Source organism: Tamandua tetradactyla, chromosome 9 (genome assembly GCF_023851605.1).
Source record: "Tamandua tetradactyla isolate mTamTet1 chromosome 9, mTamTet1.pri, whole genome shotgun sequence".
Classification (NCBI taxonomy): domain Eukaryota; kingdom Metazoa; phylum Chordata; class Mammalia; order Pilosa; family Myrmecophagidae; genus Tamandua; species Tamandua tetradactyla.
In genome coordinates this window covers 73,462,887-73,475,674 of record NC_135335.1, presented here as the reverse complement: position 1 = coordinate 73,475,674, position 12,788 = coordinate 73,462,887, and the positions used below count along the sequence as shown (strand labels likewise).

The following is a 12,788-nucleotide window of genomic DNA, read 5'->3' as shown; positions in this document are numbered from 1 at the left end:
GACAAGAGTTTCAGGTTTCATGTTCAGCTGTGGGTGGAGGACCAGGAGACATAGGGCATCCTGGACCTGGGGGAAAGTGGGTTAGGTCCACTGTTGCCATTGGTGTTGAGTGGTGAGTAGGTCAACCTGCCTAGGTTAAGGGTACCACTGGTGCCACTGGGTAGGGGCAGCTGACAGGTTCCCTCTTAGCTCTGTACTGGACTTCCCTTTCCGGTCTTTTGGACAGAGAACAAGCTTTACTTGTGGTGTGTGTGTGTGTGTGTGTGTGTGTGTGTGTGATATTTCATTTTTTCCAATGCTTATTGGCAACTCTGGGTTGAAGCTCTCTCTAGAACTCAGTCAGGATGTGGTACATAAAAATAAAATATAGAGATTTCACCAGGATATCCTTCTTTAAACCCTGAGGAACCTAACAAATCCACCTTCTTTTACTGTTCAGATCCTTTTATTATTGCTTATCGGGATATTTTCAAGATACTTTGTAGTATCTAGAGAAAAGGATAAAGAAAAAGTAAGTCTATGCCATCTTCTCTAGGAGCAGAAAGACTAAAATTAGCTACTTCTTCAACAATAGAATTACTGTCCAAAATTAGTTTCTTTAAGATTTGTAAAGGTTTATTTGGAAAGAAAATAAGAATTCTCTATTAACAATACCATTTACACTCTTATGCACTTGCCTCTAGACTTTGGGGTCACTAAAATAGTAGAAATCCATAGCCCCATCCAATTTTGACCTAGGTTTTTCACTTTCTATTTTTTTTCAATCTTTAATCTCAAATGAATATTTCAAAACACCCTGGCTGTGGTTTCCATGGTTTATGTTAATTTCAACATTGAAAAACTCTCTCTCTCTCTTTCTTTAAATATACCCCACCTCATTTTCATTTGATAACATTATTTGTTTATATTCTATGGTGTATTGCTTTTACCCAATAAACTATGGCCCCTTATATTGCAATGCTAATATCTTAAAGCTACAAGCAATTCTGCTACTGAGTCAAATTGTTAAAGAAATGACACAGCTGTTGTGATCTAACATAAACTAATTATAAATAAATGAGGACTCAAAACAATGGAAAATATATCTTAAAATAAATAATAGAGCATTTTATTGTTAAATATAATCTACAATATTAATTATACTTGGATTTACCATAGACACATAAAACTAAAACATAGTCTGATTTCATTTAATTAGAATGACTCAGTAGAAATTTCTACCATAAGGGCTATTTGAATGTATCAACCAAACTTCTTCATACAAGTTTTTTATTTGTTAGCATTTAGGAAACTTTGTGAGGTATAAAGAAACTTATTATAAATCAACAGGGCACACAATAATAAAATGTAAAATATGGACTTCAGCTTTCCAGTCAGTTATTCAAGGACAACTTCAAGTATAACTGTCCAAACAATTACATTTTTCTTTCATAGACATATGGTATATAGGCAAAAAGAAAAGTGATAAATGAATGTTGGCTACTGTTCATTGCTAGACAGAAGAAGGAATAAATAGTATTATGCTAAGAATTTGAAAATATAGCTAGACATAAAGTCACCTTTACAAATTTCTATATAAGTGATATTCTAATCCTCAATGCATTTCATTTATGTCTTGATTATTGTTACTTTTTTTACAAATAGCTACTTTAGTTATTTAAGAATTTTTAGCATCTGGGAGAAGTGATAATCCTCAAAGATCAGATAACATACACTGGTTCTTTAGACATTATAATGTAAGTCATAATAATCTTTAAAAACTGCTTACTTATACGACAATTTTGTGGTATAAATAAAATGTATTCAGGAATAATTGCATTTTTAATAATCAATTTTAGGTAATTATTTTCTATTAAATGGAAAATTGATAACTATTTTACATTAAATTAAAGAAAATGGAGAAATTAAGGGTTTCAAGAAAATTAGAAGAAAGTTGCAAAACATCAACTTAAATCTGTTTGAGGAAATAATAGATTGAAATAATTATTTTATGGTATCAGAAACTATTTTTTCAAAGATATTTAACGCATTTCTGTCACTATCAAAAAGAAAAATTTAAAAAATTCCTTATAAAATTCAAAGAACAAAATACCATAATTAGTATCTTCAGGAACTGAGCTATATTTGACAATTCTTTAAGCTTTCACTCTGCCAAAGCAATGATACTAGTAATAAGATTAAGTAACAGATGATTTTTGTCTAGAAATATTATAATATCTAAACTAATATTAAACTATTATTTAAACATTTGTATAAAAATAGATGTTTTAAAATAAGAATCAGCATTCATTATATTGAAAAATTACATAGAAATTGTTAATTTTCATTTAAAAAAGGAAAGATTATTTTAATGCTGTTATTAGTATTACTACTATTGTTATTTTATTCTGTGTTTTATAAGTATAAATATGTAATAACCAGCGATGATGAAACAATAAGTATTAAATTACCCTTCTAACTGAGAACAGCTATAAAACCAGGGAAAATATATATTGGAAATGTTTTCAGGTTTGGACAACAGACGACCCAAGTCTGTGATCCTGGGGATAAATTAGATACACCAGTTATACTCCAATGGTGAATTCAGAGGTTTACACTGAACTGGAAACCATCCAACTAGCCAGAATGGAGAGCCCTCATCGAACACTAGAGAGTGTCAGATGAAATCTCCGAATGACTCCACTGCAGTTGTAGGGGCTAAATCTGCCTTAACAAAGACAAACCCAAGCTTTAATAGGTCTGCCAGTAAATAGTTGATAGCTAGAAAAATTATCAACAAAAATTTATACACTCAGTGATATAGTAGCCAAAGTTTCTATATACAATTGAAAAAGCATTTCAGTGCATGAAGAAGGCATGTGTGTACCCATACTTGAAAGAGGAAATTAATAGATCACACAGATATTTTAAGTGGTCAAACATGATTTTAATAAAACACATTTAACTAAAAGGATGAATGTAATGAGTGGGCTGGTGGAGAATCTCAGCAGAAAAGTGGAAATTAATAAGAAAAATAATATTATAGAAATTTTACAACTGAAAATATATCAATACATGAAGTGAAAAATACTATATGGACTTTTGAGACTATTAGCCACTTCAGAAGAAAATGAAACTAGATTCAGGTTAATAAGGAGTATGTAAACTAAAGCAGAGTAAAACTTGAGAGGAAACGTTAGGAAAAGAACAAGTGTAGCATTTTGTGCTGGCTTAAAACTGTTATGTACCCCAGATGTTCTAGTTTGATAGCTGCTGGAATAGAACACACCAGAGATGGATTGGCTTTTAATAGAAGGGGATTTATTTCATTAGTTCTTCAGAGGAAAGGCAGCTAACTTTCACCTGAGATTCTTTCTTACAGGGAAAGGCACAGGGTGATCCTACTGGCCTTTTCTCCAGGCCTCTGGGTTCCAACACTTTCCTCAGGGTGAATCCTTTCTGCATCTCCAAAGTCCTGGGCTGAGCTGCAAGTGCTGAGGTGAGGAATGCTGAGCTGCTTGGACTATGCTACATTGAACTCTCTCATTTAAGCATCAGCCAATTAAATCAAATATCATTGGGCGGGCCACGGTGGCTCAGCAGGCAAGAATGCTTGCCTGCCATGCCAGAGCACCCAGGTTTGATTCCCGGTGCCTACCCATGTTAAAAAAAAAAAAAAAATCCAACATCATTCATTGCAGCAGGCACACATCTTAGCTGACTGCAGATGTAATCAGCAACAGAACAGATGAGCTTCGCATCCACAGCAATAGAACTAGGTACCTTCACCTGGCCAAATTGAAACTGAATCTAACTATCACACCAGAAAAGCCATTTTCTTTAATTCTGATACAATATTATAGGGTGGGATCTCTTGATTAGATTGTTTCTATGGTGATGTGACACACCTGAATGCTTTTTGATTAGATGGAGATGTGGCCCTGCCCATTCAAAGTGGGTCTTAATTAGTTTACTGGAGTCCTTAAGAGCTGACACAGACAAAAGACTTGAAATGCAGAAATGAAATGCCCGCAGGGCAGCTGTTTGAAGCCAGAAGCCAAAGGACCAGAAAACACCAGCCACATGCCTTTTCCAGATAGCAGAGGCCTTTCGGACCCATTGGCCTTTCTTGAGTTAAGGTATCTTTTTCTGAATGTCTTAATGTGGACATTTTTATGGCCTTAGAACTGTAAACTTGCAATTTAATAAATCCCTTTTATAAAAGCCAACCAATACTGAGATTGGGATTTTGAATTTCTAGCCTAAACAGGGAACTTCCTGGTCGTCTATTCCCTAAAACCCACTATTTCCTAAATAACATTCCACTGCATTGTTTCCTTACCTTGCCGTGTTCAGTGCCCAAATACATTTAGATGGGCTCACCACCTAGTAATGGTCTTATTTGAGTTGTCCATTCCAATCCTCTCTAACCCTGTCACTGGTGGGTGGGAGTGTTTCTATTGCTGGGTTGCTTATGCTGTAAATAAGGTACTTAGATCTGACTGGAGTACAGGTGGATAGCTGAATAGTTTCTGGAAGTAATTCTCCACATCTACAAAAGTGATTCCAGCTTTCACATTATGGATGAGAATTGCTGTCCCATATTCAAAATATGTTTTTATGGGAGTTTTGTCTGTAATATCTCCTTTGAGTTTTGTAGAGTCCTCAATGAACCAAGCCGTACCATCAGTAGGAACTACATTTGCCTTTGATTTCCCTGTAAATGCCTACATTTTTTTTTTGCCACTTGGGCAACTTTATCTAAAAGGACTATGAGTGTTTACTTCCCCCCTTTTCCTCATCCATCTTACTGGAGACATAGGACATTCAATCCATGGTGGTGACAGAGTCCTTCATTCCATCCCTAGGCCTTTTTAAAGGGAGTAATATCACGGTAAGGGTGATGGGGAGCATCATTCCCCTCTGACTCATCACACTCACAGAATTAACTTCCTTGTTATCCTGGTCCATGCACAAGAATGTCTTAGCAACCCATGCGTTCCTGTTTCTTGGGCTGTATCTGAGGTTCTTTGGGCAGCTATACACAATTATGAACCTTTCCAGGAGCCCTCTTCCTCCTCTTTTATGGCTCGTACCGGGGCCTTGATAGCTTACAAAGAGGGAGCCCCTTCTCTTCCATAATGTTGTATGATGCAGCCTGAAGTTGGATTCCACCTGTCCAGAATTTCTAATTTCATTTGTCTTCATGCTTCCCTCTTTCATGGCCTAGAGGAGTGTGGTAGATTGAACTGTATAGCATAACAAAGATGTGTTTCTTCAACCTTAATACACATTCCTGTGGGTGTGAACTCATTTGTGAATTGGACTCTTTGAAAATATGCTGTCAGTTAAACTGTGCTTTCATTTGTGAATAAGGTCTTCTAAAACCCTATTTAAGTGTGGCCAACTGAATGAGGGTGGGTCTTAATCCATAATATTATAGGTTTTACAATAGGAAGTCAGAAGACAGAGAAACCCATGGAAAAAAGCCAGGAGTTAGTGAAAACTTCCATTAACAGACACAGGGAGGCAGAGATAAAAGCCAGGGAATCCCAAGGAATGTGATAAGTCAATATCAAAACACCACAGACTTTAAGGAGAAAGCATGGCCTTGCTAATGCTTGATTTTCAACTTCTGGAGTCTGAAACAGTGAGTTAATAAATGCTTGCTGTTAAGCCAACCCATTGTATGGTATTTGTCAATACCATTGTATGATATATGATGTCAGTACCATTGTATGATATACAATACCATTGTATTTCCAGCTGCCTGGAAAACATCTTTTCATGTGCTTGCTGCCTACTTGTGTATCTTCTTTGTATATATTCAAATACATTACTCATTTTTTAGATTGACACATTTTCTTTTCTTTTTGAAATGCAAGAGTTTTTTTTTTATTTTCTGAATAAAAGCTCCTTATAAGGGACATGTTTTAAAAATATTATATCACATTTTGTGGGATGTTTTATAAACTTTCTTAATGGTGTCCTTTGAAACGCAAAAATTTTAAATTTTGGTGAAGTACAATTCATCAAATTTTTCTTTTGTCACTTTTATTTGTGGTGTCACAGAGACAGTATTGCTTAATCCAAGTGTGTTAGTTTGAAACTGTTATGTACCCCAGAAAAAGCCATGTTTTTTTTCCTAATCCTATCTTGTGGGGGCAGACCTATTGCATAGAGTGGAAAGTTTGATTAAATTCTTTCCTTGGAGATTGACAAACCCAATAATGGTTGTGACTTTTTGAATTATTTCCATGGGAATGTAGCACACCCAATTTGGGTGTGATCTTTTGATTAGATGGAGGTGTCACCCTACTCATTTAACATGGCCTTTGATTAGTTTACTGGAGTCCTTTAAAAGTGAAAACATTTTGAAGAAACCTCAGACACAGACGCAGATGCAGACACAAGCTTTTGAAAATGCAGAAGCCTCAGGAGATGCCAAGAGCTGAGAGAGCTGACAGAAGCTAGACAGGAACCAGAGCTGACATAGACACAGACATTTGGAGATGCTTAGAATACTGACAGAGAGAGCAGGTGCCTAGATGTGGATGTTTGCAGATGCAGAACCCAACAGACATCAACATTAGCCACGAGATGCTAAGCAAGCCAGAAGCCAGAGTTTTGCCCTGGAAAAGTTAAGTGAAAGCTCACAGATGCTTAGAGAGGAAGACACTGGAGTCAGGAGCTGGAAGTTATGGAACTGGGTGCAGGGACTGGCAGAGGCCAGACATGTACCTTCCCATGTGACAGACATCAGCTTTTCTCAATTCAAAGTATCTTGTCTGGATGTCTTAGTCTGGACTTTTTATGAGCTTAGAACTGTAAACATATGATTTAATAAGTCCCCTTTATAAAAGCCAATTTTTTCTGGTATACTGCATTGTGGCAGCTTTAGCAAACTGAAGCATCATGGTCATGAAAATGTAACCCCACGTTTCATGTAAGATGTCTTAGTTTATTAGATGTGAAAAAAAAGCCATTCAACGGGGTGGGGTGAACAAGAGGAATGCAATTAGTTTGTGGTTTTGAAGATAGGAGAAGTCCAGAGTCAAGGCATCAACAAGGTAATGAATTCTCCCAGAAAACTATTGCATTCTGAGCTGCCTTTTGTGATCATTAGGTCCTTGAATTTTCCATCACATGATGTACTCTCCTTTCTTTGACGAGTTTCACTGACTTCCAGCTTCTTGCTTCTCTTGTGACATGCTCTCTGCATGAATTTCATTATGCTCTTAAAGGATTTCAGTAATCTTCATGAAAGCCCAAGCTGATTCAGTTGGGCATATTCTGCCTTACCTGAAGTAACATTTTCATGAGATCATATTTATAATCAGTCCACATCCAGCAGAACGTGGACAAAAGAGAACATGCCCAAGACCAAGAAAACATCAAACTTGGATTCACGATTCCATCTATCCATAGAAATTTTATAGATAAACACTTGCATGCAATTCTGGGATCCATTGTTAATTGATTTTTGTGTATTGAAGTGAGTTAGAGGTCCAATGCCATTCTCTTGCATGTTGATAACTAAATGGTTATTTCAACAAGTAAAACTTGTTGAAGTGTTGACTTCACTTGAAAAAGCTGGAAGTCAGTGAAACTTGTCAAAGAAAGGAGAGTACATCATGTGATGGAAAATTCAAGGACCTAATGATCACAAATAGGCAGCTCAGAATGCAATAGTTTTCTGGGAGAATTCATTACCTTGTTGATGCCTTGACTCTGGACTTCTCCTATCCTCAAAACCACAAACTAATTATATTCCTGTTGTTCACCCCAACCCGTTGAATGGCTTTTTTTTTTCCACATCTAATAACAACAAGTAACACTTGTTGAAAAGATTATTCTTTATTCACTGAATTTTTTTCCACCCTTGTTGAAATCAATTACCCATAAATGTGAGTGTTCTAGTTTGCTAGCTGCCAGAATGCAACATACAAGGAAATGAACAGCTTTTAAAGTTTTTGTTTGTTTGTTTGTTTGTTTGTTTGTTTGACATGGGCAGGTTCTGGGACCCAAACCTGAGTCTCTGGCATGGATGGCAGGTGAGAACTCTGTTGCTGAGCCACCATTGCCCACCGTGGAACAGCTTTTAAAAGGGAGAATTTGTTAAGTAGCAAGTTTACAGTTCTAAGGCCGTGAAAATGTCCCAATTCAAGCAAGTCTATAAAATATCCAAATTAAAGGAACAACAAGAGGTTACCTTCACTCAAAAAGGCCAATGATGTTCAGGTTCTTTCTCTCAGCTGGACAGGCACATGATGAACATGGTAATATTTGCTAGCTTTCTCTCCAGGCTTCTTGTTTCATGAATCTCCCTCAGACAGTTTTCCTTCTTCTTCTCCAAGGTCTCTGCATGGGCTTTTGTGGTCCTCTTGACTGTGTTTCTCTTAAGCTTTTATCCAAAAATGTCTCCTCTTTTATAGGATTCCAGTAAACCAATCAAGCTCCACCTCCATGGAGATGTGACATACCCAATTGTGGGTATTAACCTTTGATTAGAGAGAGACGTGATTTCACTCATTTCAGGTGGAGCTTGAAGAAGTTCTGGCCTACCAATACCTTGATTTGGACTTCTGGGCTCCATACTTTGGTTCAATAAGTTCTTGTTGTTTAAATCAACCAGTTTGTGAAATCTGTCAAACAAAGAATTATATTTTCATTCATCTAAAAATGTTTGCTAAGTTTTCTTGTGATGCCTTCTTTGGCCCATTAGTTATTTATTTATGTGTTAACTTCCACATATATATGTCTTTCCAATTTTCTTTCTGTTATTGATGTTTGATTTTATTTCATTGTGGATGGAAAGTATACTTACATTGATTTTGAGCCTTTTACATTTTTGATACTTGTTTTATAGCATCTTATGTAGTCTATCATATTAATTGTTGCATACACACTTAAGAAGAAATTATATTCTACTCCTGTTGTCTGTGGTGTTCTTAGAGATGCTTGTTAGGTTTTATATCTCTGTTAGGCTTTATAGTGTACTTCAAGTCTTCTATTTCCTTATTGATTGTCTTCTTAGTTTTTTACTTCATAATTGAAAATGGGGTTTCGAGGTCTTCAACCATTATTGTTGAATTGTCTATTTTTTCTTTAATAATGTCAGTTTTTGCTACATATATTTTGGTGCTTTGTTATTAAGTACATATATGTTTATAATTTCTATATCTTTCTGACCACTTAATATTATAAAATGTCTCTCTTTATCATTAGTAACATATCTTGATTTAACTGCCTGTTCTGTCTGATATTAAGATAGTTGCTTAAGTTATTGCATGCTAATTCATCTTCCTTTCCATACATTTACGTTCACCCAGTTCCTGTCTTTGAATCTGAAATGTGTATCCTCTAGTTAATATAAAATTTAACATTATTTTTAATCCATTCTAACTAAATCTGCCTTTTGATTTAATTGTTTAATACATTTACATTTAATATTAATTAATGTCAATGTTTAATTATTTTTTAGTTGGATTACTTTTGCTATTTTACATTTTGCTTTCCACATGTTCTCAAATCTTCTTTTATTCCTCTTTCTTTATTTCTTTATTTTGCATTAAGTGATTATTTTTACTGGAGCATGTGAATTTCTTCAATGATTTCTTCACTATATTTTTTAGTTATTTTCCTTGTGGTTGCTCTATGAATTTTATATTTACACCTTTAACTGACAATAATTAACTTCTGATTTTTACTAACAGTTCCTTCGAGATATAGAAAATTTATTCTTATTCAGGTGTTCTTACTCTCTTTTTATGAAATTATTGTTGTGCATGTTACATCTATACGTGTTTCAAAAGCAGCAATACATTGTTATAATTATTTTATAATTTTTTTATCTTAAAGAAGCTGAGAAAAGAGAGTATGTGTGTGTATATATATATATATATGTGAATATGCATTCATACTGTTTTTTGTAATTACATTATTATTTTAATTCATGCTCTGTTTATTTGAATTTATGTTACTGTCTGGTGTCACATGGTTTCAGTCTGAAGATTTTTTTTCTGGATATAAACTTTTTGGTTGATTTTTGTTCCCCTAGCATTTTCAATATATCATCTCATTACTTTCTGGCTTCATTGTTTTGATAAAAAGTCAACTGTTAATCTTATTAATGTTCCTTTGTATATGTTGAGCTACTTTTCTCTTATTGCTTTCAAGATTTTCTTAATGCTTTCAAGATTTTCTTTTTGCTGTCTTCTTTTATCATTTTTACTATATGTTTCTTTATGGATCTCTGTGTTCATCCTTCTTGGAATATATTCAACTCCTTGGATGTGTATATCAGTAGTTTTTTTAAAAAATTAGAGACGTGTTAGCTACAATTTGTTTGATTTTTTAAATATTTCTTTCTGTATTCTCCTTCTGTTACTCCTATTATGCATGTTCTGGTTGGCTTAATGTCCACAGTTCTGTAAGATGTAATTTTTCTCATTCTTTTTACTCTTTACTTTTCAGAATTGCATAATCTCTATCAATCTTTCTTTCACTGATGTTTTCTTATGTTTTTCCAAATCCACTGTTGATCACCTTTAGTAAATTTTTATGTCAATTATTGTGATTTTTAGCTCCAGGATTTCAATTTGGTTCCATGTATAATTTACATATATTTAATATATTATTTGTTTAATGAGACTGTCATCATATGTTGCTTTATTCTTTAAGCATGGGTTCCTTCATTTCTTTGAACTTATTTATAATGGCTGCTTTAAAGTTTTCTTCTGTTACATACAATATCTGAACCTCCTCAAAGGCAGTTTCTATTGTCTGATTTTTTTTTATTTTATTGATCATACATTTTATTTCTTTGCATGTGTTATAATTTTTTGTTGAAAATGGGGAACTTTAGATAATATATCATAGCAACTATGAATATTGATTCATCTTCCACTCTGTTGTGATTGTGTTTATTTATTTGATTTTCATGTTGCATTAATTTAGAGAAGTCCATTTCCCCACTGTGAAGACCACAACGCTGTTCCTCAGGAGGTGCTCATGGTCATGTGCACAGTCACCCTGCCATGGCAGGGATTGAAGAAGGGCCCTCTTTGGCTATCTTTTCCTAATTATACTCAGCTCTTAGCCTCCACTAAGGGGTATATGAGTTCTCCATTTTTTTGACAATGCATTGGGGAATAAATTGTCCCATAGTTTGATCAAATTAAATTCATACCCTTATACATGGATAGTTTTTGCTGCCATGTTTGTATTGACTTCTATAAGGTTATTGTTAGCTATCTCTTGCTCTGGATGTCCTATAGATTAGCTGCTCTGTGGTTTGGTTTATTGTTTTCATGTAGGTACAAGATTCCCTATCATTGTATGCTGGTTTGAAGCTGTTTGTGCCCCAGAAAATTCCATGTTATTTTAATCCATTCATGTCGGTGAAGACCTGTGGTGGGTGGGAACTTCTGATTAGGTGGTTTCAATTGAGAGATGGGTCGTAATCCTTTACTGGATTCCTTTATGAGGATAAAAGACAGAAAAAGCCCAGAGATCTAAGTGAGAAACACTTAGAGAAGTTTAGATAGAGCTGAGAGAAGAAGCCCTTGGAGTAACTGAGAGAAAATCCCCAGAGGAGCCAAAAGAGAACCCACAGAAAAAAGAGAGACAAAACCACTGTAAACCAGAGCTGAAAGAAATGGAACCTGGGAGTGAAGGGCTAGCAGACACTGGTAATGTGCCTTGCTACCTGACAGAGGAATGCAGATGCCAACAACCTGTCTTCAGAGGAGATATTATCTGTTGATGCCTTAATTCGGACATTTTCATGGTCTTAGAACAATAAATTTGAAAGCAAATAAATCTCCATTGTAAAAACCAACCCATTTCTGTTATATTGCATTCCATCAGCTTCAGCAAACCAAAACATATTTTGATTCCAGAAGACTGGGATGTTGTGATTTGCAAATACCAAAAATGCTGGAATGGCTTCATAAATGGATATGGGGAAGATTCTGGAAGAACTGTGAGATGATTGATAAGAAAGGCCTAGATTGCTCTGAAGAGGCTGTTGGTAGAATTAATGAATACTAAAGACTTTTTTTTTTTTTTTTGAATGAGCAGGCACTGGAAATCAAACTTGGGTCTCAGGCATGGTAAGCAAGTACTCTGCCTGCTGAGCCACTGTGGTCTGCCCTAAAAGTATTTCTGAAGAGGTTTTAGACAGCATTGATGCATGTGTCCTGCCAACTGGAAAAATGTCATCCTTGTTGTACAGTGGAGAGAATTTGTCAAAATTGAGTCTTGATAGTGAGTGAAAGAATTCGAAAATGATGAACTTGGATTTCTAGCTACGGAAATTTGCAAACTAAATTCAGCTTTTAGTAAAATGAGAGAGGGAAGGGATAAATGAGGACTGAACTCTTGGTTATAAATAGTTGAGAAATTGATAGTTTGGAAATTCTGAGCTTTTGGAAAATGAGTCCCAGGAGCACAGTCCTCCATTTGAGGCTTTAACCAAGTACTAAACCAGCCAACAATTTCAATACAATCAGATTGCAATACAGCTATCCAGAAAGGATTTCAGGAAAGTACTATTGTCTCATAGTTGAGAACCCTGTGTACTGCATGTGAAACAAAAAAATTGTTTTAAAATCTTTATGAATGGAACCACTGCCAGCATGGACTAAAAGGGACAGATTAAAGTAAAAATGACTTCAAATGGAGCACCAGGGAAACTTGAGGTCTAAAGCAAAGAGATCTCGGGCCTGGAGAGTGAACCTACCCATGCATGTGGAAACTGTGAGTTTGCCCCAGAGTTTGCAGAAGATGGGCCTTCATCTTTCCTG

The 12,788-nt window shown here is 35.3% G+C and overlaps 1 long non-coding RNA gene across 1 annotated transcript in view; it reads right to left on the bottom strand.

Moving 5' to 3' along the window:
• Positions 1–433: 433 nt before the first annotated feature.
• LOC143646156 (uncharacterized) overlaps positions 434–12,788 on the bottom strand; it is a 58,122-nt gene continuing 45,767 nt past the window's right edge. The window contains exon 5 of the long non-coding RNA XR_013157349.1: positions 434–488. This is a non-coding gene — a long non-coding RNA (uncharacterized LOC143646156). The remainder of the gene's footprint in view (positions 489–12,788) is intronic.